The following is a 13,448-nucleotide window of genomic DNA, read 5'->3' on the forward strand; positions in this document are numbered from 1 at the left end:
GTCCTGCACAATGTCTGCCCTCTGTAATTGATATAAGGGTCTAGTCCTGTTATATGGAAGGTCCTACACAATGTCTGTCCTCTGTGGTGATAGAAGGGACTAGTCCTGTTATCTGTAAGGTCCCACACAATGTCCTCTGTGGTGATAGAAGGAGCTAGTCCTGTTATATGGAAGGTCCCACACAATGTCCTCTGTGGTGATAGAAGGAGCGAGTCCTGTTATCTGGAAGGTCCCACACAATGTCTGTCCTCTGTGGTGATAGAAGGGGCTAGTCCTCTTATATGGAAGGTCCCACACCATGTCTGTCCTCTGTGGTGATAGAGGGGGCTAGTCCTGTTATATGGAAGGTCCCACACAATGTCCTCTGTGGTGATAGAAGGAACGCGTCCTGTTATATGGAAGGTCCTGCACAATGTCTGCCCTCTGTGAGTGATAGAAGGGGCTAGTCCTGTTATATGGAAGGTCCCACACAATGTCCTCTGTGATGATAGAAGGGGCTAGTCCTCTTATATGGAAGGTCCCAAACAATGTCTGTCCTCTGTGGTGATAGAGGGGGCTAGTCCTGTTATATGGAAGGTCCCACACAATGTCCTCTGTGGTGATAGAAGGGGTGCGTCCTGTTATATGGAAGGTCCCACACAATGTCCTCTGTGGTGATAGAAGGAACGCGTCCTGTTATATGGAAGGTCCTGCACAATGTCTGCCCTCTGTGAGTGATAGAAGGGGCTAGTCCTGTTATATGGAAGGTCCCACACAATGTCCTCTGTGATGATAGAAGGGGCTAGTCCTCTTATATGGAAGGTCCCAAACAATGTCTGTCCTCTGTGGTGATAGAGGGGGCTAGTCCTGTTATCTGGAAGGTCCCACACTATGTCCTCTGTGGTGATAGAAGGGACTAGTCCTGTTATATGGAAGGTCCCACACAATGTCTGTCCTCTGTGGTGATAGTGGGGGCTAGTCCTGTTATACGGAAGGTCCCACACAATGTCTGTCCTCTGTGGTGATAGAGGGGGCTAGTCCTGTTATCTGGAAGGTCCCACACAATGTCTGTCCTTTGTGATGAAAGGAGGGACTAGTCCTGTTATATGGAAGGTCCCACACAATGTCTGTCCTCTGTGGTGATAGACGTGGCTAGTCCTGTTATCTGGAAGGTCCCACACTATGTCCTCTGGTGATAGAAGGGGCTAGTCCTGTTATATGGAAGATCCCACACAGTGTCCTCTGTGGTGATAGAAGGGGATAGTCCTGTTATATGTAAGGTCCCACACAATGTTTGTCCTCTGTGGTGATAGAAGGGGCTAGTCCTGTTATATGGAAGGTCCCACACAATGTGCTCTGTGGTGATAGAAGGAGCGAGTCCTGTTATATGGAAGGTCCTGCACAATGTCTGCCCTCTGTGAGTGATAGAAGGGGATAGTCCTGTTATATGGAAGGTCCCACACAATGTCCTCTGTTGGGTGATAGAAGGGACTAGTCCTGTTATATGGAAGGTCCCACACAATGTCTGTCCTCTTTTGTGATAGAAGAGGCTAGTCCTGTTATATGGAAGGTCCCACACAATGTCCTCTGTGTGTGATAGAAGGGACTAGTCCTGTTATATGGAAGGTCCCATTCAATGTCTGTCCTCTGTGGTGATAGAAGGGGCTTGTCCTGTTATATGGAAGGTCCCACACAATGTCCTCTGTGGTGATAGAAGGGGCGAGTCCTGGTATATGGAAGGTCCTACACAATGTCCTCTGTGGTGATAGAAGGGGCTAGTCCTGTTATATGGATGGTCCCACACAATGTCTGTCCTCTGTGGTGATAGAAGGGGCGAGTCCTATTATATGGAAGGTCCTACACAATGTCTGTCCTCTGTGGTGATAGAAGTGACTAGTCCTGTTATCTGTAAGGTCCCACACAATGTCCTCTGTGGTGATAGAAAGAGCTAGTCCTGTTATATGGAAGGTCCCACACAATGTCCTCTGTGGTGATAGAAGGAGCGAGTCCTGTTATCTGGAAGGTCCCACACAATGTCTGTCCTCTGTGGTGATAGAAGGGGCTAGTCCTCTTATATGGAAGGTCCCACAACATGTCTGTCCTCTGTGGTGATAGAGGGGGCTAGTCCTGTTATATGGAAGGTCCCACACAATGTCCTCTGTGGTGATAGAAGGAACGCGTCCTGTTATATGGAAGGTCCTGCACATTGTCTTCCCTCTGTGAGTGATAGAAGGGGCTAGTCCTGTTATGTGGAAGGTCCCACACAATGTCCTCTGTGATGATAGAAGGGGCTAGTCCTCTTATATGGAAGGTCCCACACAATGTCTGTCCTCTGTGGTGATAGAGGGGGCTAGTCCTGTTATATGGAAGGTCCCACACAATGTCCTCTGTGGTGATAGAAGGAACGCGTCCAGTTATATGGAAGGTCCTGCACAATGTCTGCCCTCTGTGAGTGATAGAAGGGGCTAGTCCTGTTATGTGGAAGGTCCCACACAATGTCCTCTGTGGTGATAGAAGGGGCGAGTCCTGTTATATGGAAGGTCCCACACAATGTCTGTCCTCTTTGGTGATAGAAGGGACTAGTCCTGTTATCTGGAAGGTCCCACACAATGTCCTCTGTGGTGATAGAAAGAGCTAGTCCTGTTATATGGAAGGTCCCACACAATGTCCTCTGTGGTGATAGAAGGAGCGAGTCCTGTTATCTGGAAGGTCCCACACAATGTCTGTCCTCTGTGGTGATAGAAGGGGCTAGTCCTCTTATATGGAAGGTCCCACAACATGTCTGTCCTCTGTGGTGATAGAGGGGGCTAGTCCTGTTATATGGAAGGTCCCACACAATGTCCTCTGTGGTGATAGAAGGAACGCGTCCTGTTATATGGAAGGTCCTGCACATTGTCTTCCCTCTGTGAGTGATAGAAGGGGCTAGTCCTGTTATGTGGAAGGTCCCACACAATGTCCTCTGTGATGATAGAAGGGGCTAGTCCTCTTATATGGAAGGTCCCACACAATGTCTGTCCTCTGTGGTGATAGAGGGGGCTAGTCCTGTTATATGGAAGGTCCCACACAATGTCCTCTGTGGTGATAGAAGGAACGCGTCCAGTTATATGGAAGGTCCTGCACAATGTCTGCCCTCTGTGAGTGATAGAAGGGGCTAGTCCTGTTATGTGGAAGGTCCCACACAATGTCCTCTGTGGTGATAGAAGGGGCGAGTCCTGTTATATGGAAGGTCCCACACAATGTCTGTCCTCTTTGGTGATAGAAGGGACTAGTCCTGTTATCTGGAAGGTCCCACACAATGTCCTCTGTGGTGATAGAAGGAGCTAGTCCTGTTATACGGAAGGTCCCACACAATGTCTGTCCTCTGTGGTGATAGAAGGGGTGAGTACTGTTATATGGAAGGTCCCACACAATGTCTGTCCTCTGTGGTGATAGAAGGTGCTAGTCCTGTTATATGGAAGGTCCCACACAATGTGCTCTGTGGTGATAGAAGGAGCGAGTCCTGTTATATGGAAGGTCCTGCACAATGTCTGCCCTCTGTAATTGATAGAAGGGTCTAGTCCTGTTATATGGAAGGTCCTACACAATGTCTGTCCTCTGTGGTGATAGAAAGGACTAGTCCTGTTATCTGGAAGGTCCCACACAATGTCCTCTGTGGTGATAGAAGGAGCTAGTCCTGTTATATGGAAGGTCCCACACAATGTCCTCTGTGGTGATAGAAGGAGCGAGTCCTGTTATCTGGAAGGTCCCACACAATGTCTGTCCTCTGTGGTGATAGAAGGGGCTAGTCCTCTTATATGGAAGGTCCCACACCATGTCTGTCCTCTGTGGTGATAGAGGGGGCTAGTCCTGTTATATGGAAGGTCCCACACAATGTCCTCTGTGGTGATAGAAGGAACGCGTCCTTTTATATGGAAGGTCCTGCACAATGTCTGCCCTCTGTGAGTGATAGAAGGGGCTAGTCCTGATATGGAAGGTCCCACACAATGTCCTCTGTGATGATAGAAGGGGCTAGTCCTCTTATATGGAAGGTCCCAAACAATGTCTGTCCTCTGTGGTGATAGAGGGGGCTAGTCCTGTTATATGGAAGGTCCCACACAATGTCCTCTGTGGTGATAGAAGGGGTGCGTCCTGTTATATGGAAGGTCCCACACAATGTCTGTCCTCTGTGGTGATAGAAGGGGCGAGTCCTGTTATATGGAAGGTCCCACACAATGTCTGTCCTCTGTGGTGATAGAAGGGACTAGTCCTGTTATCTGGAAGGTCCCACACAATGTCCTCTGTGGTGATAGAAGGAGCTAGTCCTGTTATACGGAAGGTCCCACACAATGTCTGTCCTCTGTGGTGATAGAAGGAGCGAGTCCTGTTATATGGAAGGTCCTGCACAATGTCTGCCCTCTGTAATTGATAGAAGGGGCTAGTCCTGTTATATGGAAGGTCCCACACAATGTGCTCTGTGGTGATAGAAGGAGCGAGTCCTGTTATATGGAAGGTCCTGCACAATGTCTGCCCTCTGTGAGTGATAGAAGGGGATAGTCCTGTTATATGGAAGGTCCCACACAATGTCCTCTGTTGGGTGATAGAAGGGACTAGTCCTGTTATATGGAAGGTCCCACACAATGTCTGTCCTCTTTTGTGATAGAAGAGGCTAGTCCTGTTATATGGAAGGTCCCACACAATGTCCTCTGTGGGTGATAGAAGGGACTAGTCCTGTTATATGGAAGGTCCCATTCAATGTCTGTCCTCTGTGGTGATAGAAGGGGCTAGTCCTGTTATATGGAAGGTCCCACACAATGTCCTCTGTGGTGATAGAAGGGGCGAGTCCTGGTATATGGAAGGTCCTACACAATGTCCTCTGTGGTGATAGAAGGGGCTAGTCCTGTTATATGGATGGTCCCACACAATGTCTGTCCTCTGTGGTGATAGAAGGGGCAAGTCCTGTTATATGGAAGGTCCTACACAATGTCTGTCCTATGTGGTGATAGAAGTGACTAGTCCTGTTATCTGGAAGGTCCCACACAATGTCCTCTGTGGTGATAGAAAGAGCTAGTCCTGTTATATGGAAGGTCCCACACAATGTCCTCTGTGGTGATAGAAGGAGCGAGTCCTGTTATCTGGAAGGTCCCACACAATGTCTGTCCTCTGTGGTGATAGAAGGGGCTAGTCCTCTTATATGGAAGGTCCCACACCATGTCTGTCCTCTGTGGTGATAGAGGGGGCTAGTCCTGTTATCTGGAAGGTCCCACACAATGTCCTCTGTGGTGATAGTAGGGACTAGTCCTGTTATATGGAAGGTCCCACACAATGTCTGTCCTCTGTGGTGATAGAAGGGGCTAGTCCTGTTATATGGAAGGTCCCACATTATGTCCTCTGTGGTGATAGAAGGAGCTAGTCCTGTTATATGGAAGGTCCCACACAATGACTGTCCTCTGTGGTGATAGAAGGGGCTAGTCCTGTTATCTGGAAGGTCCCACACAATGTCTGTCCTCTGTGGTGATAGAAGGGGCTAGTCCTGTTATCTGGAAGGTCCCACACAATGTCTGTCCTCTGTGGTGATAGAAGTGGCTAGTCCTGTTATATGGAAGGTCCCACACAATGTCCTCTGTGGTGATAGAAGGAGCTAGTCCTGTTATATGGAAGGTCCCACACAATGTCTGTCCTCTGTGGTGATAGAAGGGGCTAGTCCTATTATCTGGAAGGTCCCACACAATGTCTGTCCTCTGTGGTGATAGAAGGGGCTAGTCCTGTTATCTGCAATGTCCCACACAATGTCTGTCCTCTGTGGTGATAGAAGGGGCTAGTCCTGTTATCTGGAAGGTCCCACACAATGTCTGTCCTCTGTGGTGATAGAAGGGGCTAGTCCTGTTATATGGAAGGTCCCACACAATGTCCTCTGTGGTGATAGAAGGGACTAGTCCTGTTATATGGAAGGTCCCACACTATGTCCTCTGTGGTGATAGAAGAGGCTAGTCCTGTTATATGGAAGGTCCCACACAATGTCCTCTGTGGTGATAGAAGGAACGCGTCCTGTTATATGGAAGGTCCTGCACAATGTCTGCCCTCTGTGAGTGATAGAAGGGGCTAGTCCTGTTATGTGGAAGGTCCCACACAATGTCCTCTGTGGTGATAGAAGGGGCGAGTCCTGTTATATGGAAGGTCCCACACAATGTCTGTCCTCTTTGGTGATAGAAGGGACTAGTCCTGTTATCTGGAAGGTCCCACACAATGTCCTCTGTGGTGATAGAAGGAGCTAGTCCTGTTATACGGAAGGTCCCACACAATGTCTGTCCTCTGTGGTGATAGAAGGGGCGAGTACTGTTATATGGAAGGTCCCACACAATGTCTGTCCTCTGTGGTGATAGAAGGGGCTAGTCCTGTTATATGGAAGGTCCCACACAATGTCTGTCCTCTGTGGTGATAGAAGGGGCTAGTCCTGTTATATGGAAGGTCCCACACAATGTCTGTCCTCTGTGGTGATAGAAGGGGCTAGTCCTGTTATATGGAAGGTCCCACACAATGTCTGTCCTCTGTGGTGATAGAAGGGGCTAGTCCTGTTATATGGAAGGTCCCACACAATGTCTGTCCTCTGTGGTGATAGAAGGGGCTAGTCCTGTTATCTGCAATGTCCCACACAATGTCTGTCCTCTGTGGTGATAGAAGGAGCTAGTCCTGTTATACGGAAGGTCCCACACAATGTCTGTCCTCTGTGGTGATAGAAGGGGCGAGTACTGTTATATGGAAGGTCCCACACAATGTCTGTCCTCTGTGGTGATAGAAGGGGCTAGTCCTGTTATATGGAAGGTCCCACACAATGTCTGTCCTCTGTGGTGATAGAAGGGGCTAGTCCTGTTATATGGAAGGTCCCACACAATGTCTGTCCTCTGTGGTGATAGAAGGGGCTAGTCCTGTTATATGGAAGGTCCCACACAATGTCTGTCCTCTGTGGTGATAGAAGGGGCTAGTCCTGTTATCTGCAATGTCCCACACAATGTCTGTCCTCTGTGGTGATAGAAGGAGCTAGTCCTGTTATACGGAAGGTCCCACACAATGTCTGTCCTCTGTGGTGATAGAAGGGGCGAGTACTGTTATATGGAAGGTCCCACACAATGTCTGTCCTCTGTGGTGATAGAAGGTGCTAATCCTGTTATATGGAAGGTCCCACACAATGTGCTCTGTGGTGATAGAAGGAGCGAGTCCTGTTATATGGAAGGTCCTGCACAATGTCTGCCCTCTGTAATTGATATAAGGGTCTAGTCCTGTTATATGGAAGGTCCTACACAATGTCTGTCCTCTGTGGTGATAGAAGGGACTAGTCCTGTTATCTGTAAGGTCCCACACAATGTCCTCTGTGGTGATAGAAGGAGCTAGTCCTGTTATATGGAAGGTCCCACACAATGTCCTCTGTGGTGATAGAAGGAGCGAGTCCTGTTATCTGGAAGGTCCCACACAATGTCTGTCCTCTGTGGTGATAGAAGGGGCTAGTCCTCTTATATGGAAGGTCCCACACCATGTCTGTCCTCTGTGGTGATAGAGGGGGCTAGTCCTGTTATATGGAAGGTCCCACACAATGTCCTCTGTGGTGATAGAAGGAACGCGTCCTGTTATATGGAAGGTCCTGCACAATGTCTGCCCTCTGTGAGTGATAGAAGGGGCTAGTCCTGTTATATGGAAGGTCCCACACAATGTCCTCTGTGATGATAGAAGGGGCTAGTCCTCTTATATGGAAGGTCCCAAACAATGTCTGTCCTCTGTGGTGATAGAGGGGGCTAGTCCTGTTATATGGAAGGTCCCACACAATGTCCTCTGTGGTGATAGAAGGGGTGCGTCCTGTTATATGGAAGGTCCCACACAATGTCTGTCCTCTGTGGTGATAGAAGGGGCGAGTCCTGTTATATGGAAGGTCCCACACAATGTCTGTCCTCTGTGGTGATAGAAGGGACTAGTCCTGTTATCTGGAAGGTCCCACACAATGTCCTCTGTGGTGATAGAAGGAGCTAGTCCTGTTATACGGAAGGTCCCACACAATGTCTGTCCTCTGTGGTGATAGAAGGGGCGAGTCCTGTTATATGGAAGGTCCCACACAATGTCTGTCCTCTGTGGTGATAGAAGGTGCTAGTCCTGTTATATGGAAGGTCCCACACAATGTGCTCTGTGGTGATAGAAGGAGCGAGTCCTGTTATATGGAAGGTCCTGCACAATGTCTGCCCTCTGTAATTGATAGAAGGGGCTAGTCCTGTTATATGGAAGGTCCCACACAATGTGCTCTGTGGTGATAGAAGGAGCGAGTCCTGTTATATGGAAGGTCCTGCACAATGTCTGCCCTCTGTGAGTGATAGAAGGGGCTAGTCCTGTTATATGGAAGGTACCACACAATGTCCTCTGTGGGTGATAGAAGGGACTAGTCCTGTTATATGGAAGGTCCCACACAATGTCTGTCCTCTTTTGTGATAGAAGGGGCTAGTCCTGTTATATGGAAGGTCCCACACAATGCCCTCTGTGGGTGATAGAAGGGTCTAGTCCTGTTATATGGAAGGTCCCACACAATGTCCTCTGTGGTGATAGAAGGAGCGAGTCCTGTTATATGGAAGGTCCCACACAATGTCTGTCCTCTGTGGTGATAGAAGGGGCTAGTCTGTTATGATCTGGTGACCTTGGAGCCACATGAAACTTTCTCTGGAGTCAGTGGAACCTGTACTGACCGCAAATCCTGAATTAACACCGCAACTAGAAGTAGCCGTGGAGTGTACCTAACATACCCTAGACACCTCGACACAGCCGGAGGACTAAATACCCCTATAGATGGAAATAGGAATGCTACCTTGCCTCAGAGCAGACCCCCAAGGGATAGGCAGCCCCCCACGAATAATGACTGTGAGTAGGAGAAGAATAGACACACGCAGGTAGAAAACAGGATTTAGCAAAAGAGGCCACTCTAGCTAAATAGGAAAGGATAGGACAGATTACTAGGCGGTCAGTATTAAAACCCTTCCAAACATATCCACAGCAGATAATACAAAAAGTTCCACAATCTAACTAAAGACATGGAATGTATATCTGCCACTCCAGAGAATCCAGCAAGACTGAGAAAATACTGACACAATCTGAGCTGCACAAGAAAACACAAAGAATAGCACTGAATTGTGAAGCACACAACATGTGTGCCACAGAAAAAAAAAACCAGACACTTATCTTTGCTGATTTGGCAGAAAGGCAGGAGGAACCAGGCAGAGGTCCATAACCTCCCAAGAACAATTGACAACTGGCAAGGACTAATGAATCCTGCACGCCTAAATACCCCAGTCAGAACTGCAATCAGCAGATACACCTGTCCAGGACTACAACTTAGGGGCAACTGCATTACCACCTACAACCACCGGAGGGAGCCAAAAGCAGAATTCACAACAGTACCCCCCCTTGAGGATGGGTCACCGAACCCTCACCAGAGCCCCCAGGCCGATCAGGACGAGCCAGATGAAAAGCATGAACCAAATCAGCAGCATGGACATCAGAAGCAAAAACCCAAGAATTATCCTCCTGGCCATAACCCTTCCATTTGACAAGGTACTGAAGCCTCCGCCTCGAAAAACGAGAATCCAAAATCTTCTCAACCACATACTCCAACTCCCCATCAACCAAAACAGGGGCCGGAGGATCAACAGAGGGAACAACGGGCACCACATATTTCCGCAATAAAGATCTATGGAAGACATTATGGATAGCAAAAGAGGCCGGAAGCGCCAATCGAAAAGACACCGGATTTATAATCTCAGAAATCCTATAAGGACCAATAAACCGAGGCTTAAACTTAGGGGAAGAGACCTTCATAGGAACATGACGGGAAGACAACCAAACCAAATCCCCAACCCGAAGCCGGGAACCAACACACCGACGACAGTTAGCAAAACGTTGAGCCTCCTCCTGAGACAACACCAAATTGTCCACCACATGAGCCCAAATCTGCTGCAACCTGTCAACCGCACAATCCACACCAGGACAGTCAGAAGGCTCAACCTGCCCAGAAGAAAAACGAGGATGAAAACCAAAATTCCAAAATTACAAAAAAAAGGCGAAACCAAAGTAGCCGAACTAGCCCGATTATTAAGGGCAAACTCGGCCAATGGCAAAAAGGCCACCCAATCATCCTGATCGGCAGACACAAAGCATCTCAAATAAATCTCCAAAGTCTGATTAGTTCGCTCGGTCTGGCCATTTGTCTGAGGTTGAAATGCAGAAGTAAAAGACAAATCAATGCCCAGCCTAGCACAAAAGGCCCTCCAAAACCTAGAAACAAACTGGGAACCTCTGTCGGACACAATATTCTCCGGAATACCATGCAAACGAACCACATGCTGAAAAAACAACGGAACCAACTCTGAAGAGGAAGGCAATTTAGGCAAAGGCACCAAATGAACCATCTTAGAAAACCGGTCACAAACAACCCAGATAACCGACATCCTCTGGGAAACCGGAAGATCAGAAATAAAATCCATAGAAATATGCATCCAGGGCCTCTCAGGGACCGGCAATGGCAAAAGTAACCCACTAGCACGGGAACAACAAGGCTTAGCCCGCGCACAAGTCCCACAGGACTGCACAAAAGAACGCACATCACGTGACAATGAAGGCCACCAAAAGGACCTACCAACCAAATCTCTGGTACCAAAAATACCAGGATGACCAGCCAACACAGAACAGTGAACCTCAGAAATCACTCTACTAGTCCATCTGTCAGGAACAAACAATTTCCCCACAGGACAGCGGTCAGGTCTATCAGCCTGAAATTCCTGAAGAACCCGCCGTAAATCAGGGGAAACGGCAGAAAGGACCACCCCTTCTTTCAGAATGCCGACCGGTTCAAGGGCCTCAGGAGAATCAGGCAAAAAACTCCTAGAAAGGGCATCAGCCTTAATGTTCTTAGAACCCGGAAGATACGAAACCACGAAATCAAAACGGGAAAAAAACAAGGACCATCGAGCCTGTCTAGGACTGAGCCGTTTGGCAGACTCGAGGTAAATCAAATTCTTATGATCGGTCAGGACCACAATACGGTGCTTAGCTCCCTCAAGCCAATGTCGCCACTCCTCAAACGCCCACTTCATAGCCAACAACTCCCGATTCCCGACATCATAATTGCGTTCAGCAGGCGAAAACTTGCGGGAGAAGAAGGCACACGGTTTCATCAAAGAACCAACAGAATCCCTCTGAGACAAAACGGCCCCTGCCCCAATCTCAGAAGCATCAATCTCAACCTGAAACGGAAGAGAAACATCGGAGCAGAAGTAAATCGGCGTTTAAGCTCCTGAAAGGCAGAGACAGCCGCAGAGGACCAATTCGCCACATCAGCGCCTTTTTTCGTCAAATCAGTCAAGGGTTTAACCACGCTGGAGAAGTTAGCAATGAAACGGCGATAAAAATTTGCAAAACCCAAAAATTTCTGAAGGCTCTTCACGGATGTGGGTTGAATCCAATCATGAATGGCCTGAACCTTAACCGGATCCATCTCCATAGATGAGGGAGAAAAAATAAAGCCCAAAAAAAAAACCTTCTGCACCCCAAAGAGACACTTAGACCCCTTCACAAACAAAGCATTGTCACGAAGGATCTGAAATACCATCCTGACCTGTTCCACATGAGACTTCCAATCATCGGAAAAAATCAAAATATCGTCCAAATATACAATCAAGAATTTATCAATATAAGTCCGGAAGATATCATGCATGAAGGATTGAAAAACAGATGGAGCGTTAGTGAGCCCGAATGGCATCACAAGGTATTCAAAATGTCCTTCGGGCGTATTAAACGCAGTTTTCCATTCATCACCCTGTTTAATACGAACAAGACTATATGCCCCCCGAAGGTCAATCTTCGTAAACCAACTAGCCCCCTTAATCCTAGCAAACAAATCGGAAAGCAAAGGTAAAGGGTATTGAAACTTGACTGTGATCTTATTCAAGAGGCGATAATCAATACAAGGTCTCAAGGAGCCATCCTTCTTAGCAACAAAAAAAAAAAACGCTCCCAACGGTGAAGAAGATGGCCGAATATGCCCTTTCTCCAAAGACTCCTTAACATAACTCCGCATGGCGGTATGTTCAGGCACAGACAAGTTGAAAAGTCGACCCTTAGGAAACTTACTGCCTGGAATCAAGTCAATCGCACAATCACAGTCCCTGTGCGGTGGAAGGGAACTGGACTTAGGCTCATCGAATACATCCTGAAAATCAGACAAAAACTCTGGAATTTCAGAAGAGGAAGAAGAGGAGATTGACATCAAAGGAACATCATTATGAACCCCCTGACAACCCCAACTAGTCACAGACATAGATTTCCAATTCAACACAGGATTATGTACCTGCAACCACGGGAAACCCAGCACGATAACATCATGCAAATTATGCAACACCAGAAATCGACAATCTTCCTGATGGGCTGGCGCCATGTGCATGGTCACCTGTGTCCAAAACTGAGGCTTATTTTTAGCCAAAGGTATAGCATCAATCCCCCTTAAAGGAATAGGGTTCTGCAAAGGCTGCAAGGGAAAACCACAAGGCCTGGCAAACTCAAAATCCATTAAGTTCAAGGCGGCACCTGAATCCACAAACGCCATGACAGAAAATGATGACAATGAGCAGATCAAGGACACCGATAACAGAAATTTAGGTTGTACAGTACTGATGGTAAATGAACTAGCGATCCTCTTTGTCCGCTTAGGGCAGACTGAAATGACATGAGAAGCGTCGCCACAATAATAACACAATCCATTCTGACGTCTGAATCCTTGTCGTTCCATTCTAGACAAAATCCTATCACACTGCATTGGCTCAGGAATTGGCTCTGAGGACGACGCCTGTTATGACCTGGTGGTTAGGAGCACCCGAAGTGACAAACACAGGAATGAAACAGATTTTAGCAAAGGCCGAATCTTCTCTAGAAGGACAGAGGATAGGAAAGGGAACTATGCGGTCAGTATAAAAAACTACAAAAACTACGCAGAGTGTGCAAAAAGACCTCCACACTGACTCACGGTGTGGAGGTGCAGCTCTGCACCCCAGAGCTTCCAGCTAGCAAGGAAATATCATAATAGCAGGCTGGACTGAAACATAGCATGTACTGAAAAATATATAAAAAAACCAATGAACAGCAAATGACTAGCAAGGACTTAGCTTCTGCTGGAGTAGTCAGGTCATCTGAGAATTCCAAGAGAGATCTGAACCAGTACTGAAACATTGACAGCTGGCATGAACTAACGACCTGGGCTGAGTTAAATAGGGAAGCGAGCAGAAGCAATAAACGAGGGCAGCTGAGAAAGCCAACCTCAAAGATCAGCAGTTCCACTCAAAGCCACCAGAGGGTGTCCAAGGACAGAACTCACCAAAGTACCATTCACGACCACAGGAGGGAGCCCGAGAACGTAATTCACAACAGTACCCCCCCTTGAGGAGGGGTCACCGAACCCTCACCAGAGCCCCCAG

Source organism: Ranitomeya variabilis, chromosome 6 (assembly GCF_051348905.1).
Source record: "Ranitomeya variabilis isolate aRanVar5 chromosome 6, aRanVar5.hap1, whole genome shotgun sequence".
Lineage (NCBI taxonomy): Eukaryota > Metazoa > Chordata > Amphibia > Anura > Dendrobatidae > Ranitomeya > Ranitomeya variabilis.